This window comes from Vombatus ursinus, unplaced genomic scaffold (genome assembly GCF_900497805.2).
Source record: "Vombatus ursinus unplaced genomic scaffold, bare-nosed wombat genome assembly UNPS02007883.1, whole genome shotgun sequence".
Lineage (NCBI taxonomy): Eukaryota > Metazoa > Chordata > Mammalia > Diprotodontia > Vombatidae > Vombatus > Vombatus ursinus.
The window spans coordinates 379,150-382,756 of record NW_020947661.1 but is presented as its reverse complement, the minus strand read 5'-3'; the positions used below and the strand labels follow the sequence as shown (position 1 = coordinate 382,756).

Genomic DNA, 3,607 nt, shown 5'->3' with positions numbered 1-3,607 from the left:
GGCTGAAATATTCATTTCTGTACTCATTGGTGTTTTGCAGCAGGTCTTCTGTGTCCAATTCTTAGCTCACCGAGAAAGTCTCCCTGACGTGGTGGATCGGAAAGCTGCTTCAAAACGATCTCAAGGAAGGGCCTCTGCCACCCCTGGGGAAGTAGAAGGATGCCCTGTGGCTTCAAGGAGCAACGTGGTCTGAGGCAGGGAGAGTTTCAGGGAGCTCCTTGGTGAGCCCGCGTGTAGAGCTGAGCAGCCTGCTAAGTGGGGGAATGGGAGAAGCTGGGAAGGTGGGTGGTCGCGCTGGGAGGTGGTGAGGAGGACAGAGGGAGAGGGAAATCAAAAGTGGAGGATGCGGGCATCGATCCCGCTACCTCTCGCATGCTAAGCGAGCGCTCTACCATCTGAGCTAATCCCCCGACCCTGACACTACTGTCACAGGGTAATCCTAACAGCCATCTAGATGGCCACACACAACCAGCGTCCAAGTCAAGCCCAGGGGTGATCACGTGGCCGAGCCAGAGCCAGACTCGGACGGCTTGAAGGAAGGCTTGAGCAGGGAAGGCCAAAAGAACCTGAGGGCAGATGGAGGCGGGACAGCCAGGGCGGGGGCCGCGCTTCCTAGGGCTCCTTCCCAGGAGACTGTGTGCGATGGCTGGCCGCCTGGCTGGCTGACTGACTCTTTGGCGGAGGGGACGGACGCGGCCCCAGCTGGGCTGGGTTGGCGAGGACTCGAGTCCCCAGGCGCTTCCTTCTGACACCGGGCAGGGGCTTCTTTCTGCAGGTCTGGGCCGGGCCGTTTCCCAAAGCCCGAAACAGGCAAGAAGCACGTTAGGGCAGGTCTTCGCCGAGCAAACGTCCCCGGCCCGGAGAGCGAGCTGGAGCGCTCGTGCGGAGGCGGGCGGCGGGCAAAGGAGCTGGGACTAAGTGGCGGGGACGGAGAGGGGCAGGGACAGCAAACAGTCCCACCTCTACTCCCCGCACCCCCGATTTCGGTGGGTTCAGGGACCCAGCCGCAGGTAATGAAGGGCTCAGCGTGGTCCTGAAAGGGACCCAACGGAGATGGAAGTCGGGCGGCGGAGCTGTGCTCGGCGCCGCCGCCGCCGCCGCTGAAGCTGCTGCCGCGGCAGCTGCCGCCTGAGTTTGTTCCGACTTCTGTCAAACAAAGCAGCGAGGAGTTGCTTTCTGTTCGGTGGCTGAGCGGGTAAAGGCTCCTGCCTGTGTACGCGGGGCGGGGCTCTCGCGTTCGAATCCTCCCGCCGCCTTCTTCGGATCCAGCTGGCCAACGTCTCGCCCTGAAAGTAGTTAACCCAAACGGGATGCGGGATCCTTTCAGAGGCGAGTCTTTTCCTTTTAGACCCGTGGCCTTCAGGCTGCGGAAGCCCGAGCTGCTGGTCGTTCAGGTAACGGGAGGGGGCTGCCGGCTGGCTGTGGGAGCGTTTGTTCAGGGTGCCCTGATGGTCGTGAGGGCGAAGGCTGGAGGTTACACGACAGGTGGCTGGACCAAAGACAGCGCAGATGGAGAAACTGTCCACTGCATCTCCTCTCCCTCCCTCTCCGAACTCAGATTCGGGGTGGGGGGGAATACTTTTCGTGGCGGGGCTCCCGCAGGGAATTGACGTTAGATCCTGCGGGGGGCGGGGGAGTTGGAACGGGACAAAAGTAACTAAGTGTCCCAGTAGGCAAGAGAAAGCTAGCCCCGCGGATAGCCACGGGCTACTTGCGAGCTCTTCGGGGGTCTCCATCCCAAATCTTTCCCGTCGTGCACACCGTCTGAAATCCTTTGCAAGCAGAGCGATCGCGGAAAGGCGCACAGAAGGAAGGGCAAGGTGCCGATGACTGGAAGCAGCGTTCGGGATGGAGCTGGCTGATGGGACGTAGGAAGGCTGCGTTTCCGTTCCGTCTAGGGTCTTTGGCTGCAGGACCCTGGAAAGGCAGGGAGCGGGAGTGTTTCTGTTTTGGCCTTTCGAGCTCACATTACGTCCTGGCACAGCACAGCGTAGGGAGGGTCGGGTGGGGCGTAGTAGGCACCGCATCAGTGCTCGGTGCGCACTGAAGTGTATTGAAATCGGCGCTCTTGCTTGTTTCCGGGCGAGGCTAGCTGTCGCGGAATGCCATCGTGGGGGCTGCTCGTGGCGAGGTAGGGGCTGTAGCCAACGAACAGAGGGTCCTTTTATATGGCGAGTCGTGGAGGAGAGGAGCAGCGGAGGAAAGGGGTGGAGGTGGGGAGGTTGGTGGAGGGACGACGGAGCAGGACTGTTAGGTTGGTGCGTTTCTAGGCGAGAGTCTGCATTCTTGGGGAGGATTGGCGAAGGAATGGGAAGGCTGTGGTGAGGCGTGGTGGGGAGAGGAGAACTAGAAAAGGCCAGGTAACCTTGCTGTGTGTCTGGGATTGGCGAGTCAGGAAAGAGAAAATGTCAGGAAGCATCTGGGCTGTTTTTCTTCCCCCTTTTTTTCTTTCTTGCTTGAATGGAGGGAAAGGTAAAGTCTTGGCTCCGTGGCTTAGTTGGTTAAAGCGCCTGTCTAGTAAACAGGAGATCCTGGGTTCGAATCCCAGCGGGGCCTTGTCTTATTTTTGTGTCTCACTGATTTCCTAAGAGAACAGGAAAAGTAAGATTCCTTTGAGGAAGGATGAGAGCTGGAGGGGACCTCAGTTGACTAGTCAGCTAGTATTTATTAAGTGCCGTGAGAATGGCAAAATATAAACCTTGCTTTCTTTCGAGTTGTGAAAGGTCTCTTGGAGAAGATGATCTAGAGTGAAGAAAGAAAAGACTTTTGAGAACTGTGCAGGATAGGGGAAAGAGTGTTTGCTCTATGTGGCCAGTAGTTGAAAAGAAATAGTATGAGATAAGTCTGAAAGTGTAGATTTGAGCCGGATTGGAGGTCTTAAATGCCAGTTTCTGGAGTTTTATGACGAGTGAAGTGAGTGTGGGGGAGTCTCCGGAGGTTTTTGGATAAAGGACCAATCTCTTTTCCTCTTAATCTTTTCCCTCTCAAATAAGCAGTTTTTACAGCCAGTAGCCACAGGAAAGCATACAGACACTGTAAAAAAAAAAAAAAGGAAAAATAATAAGTGGTGGAAATTTTAAAAGCCGGCCTTCCATTCTTGACATCGAGGTTGGCAGAAGGAATATGTTTGGAAATGAAGGTAATTTAAAAATAAAGATATTGATACTTTAAAAAATGTAAACTTTAAAAAAATGGATTGGACTTCCAAAGGAACTGGGAGTTCTTTATCAAATTGAAGATTTTCAAGAAGAGATTGGAAGTGTCCTTTGGGAATATAGGTTGGACCAGACCTTAGAACTGTGGGATGGGATAGTGTTAGAACACACCAGGAATAAAGGAGTCTTCAAATTAAACAAAGGTTTCAAAAAAATTCATTTAACATCACAGAGAGAATCCCAGTCCATTGATCTTCTTCCCAGATATCCCTGGAACCTCTAAGCTTTATGTATGTGCTGTTTTACCAATTATAATAAAGTATTGATGTTATCTGAACAACATATAAGCTAAGTATTTTTAAGGTATTGTTCGAGGTGTGAAAACTAGTTGCTAGGTGTCAGATAGAGCCTAGAGCAGGGGTGTGGAACCTGAGGCCTCCAGGCCTTCTACT

General features: G+C 53.7%; 2 non-coding genes across 2 annotated transcripts; one reads left to right on the top strand and one right to left on the bottom strand.

The window, feature by feature from the left end:
• Positions 1-337: 337 nt before the first annotated feature.
• Positions 338-410, bottom strand: TRNAA-AGC. Its single transcript has one exon. It is a non-coding gene; the product is annotated as a tRNA-Ala (tRNA).
• Positions 411-2,482: 2,072 nt separating this feature from the next.
• Positions 2,483-2,556, top strand: TRNAT-AGU. The gene has a single exon. It is a non-coding gene; the product is annotated as a tRNA-Thr (tRNA).
• The last annotated feature ends 1,051 nt before the right edge of the window (positions 2,557-3,607 follow it).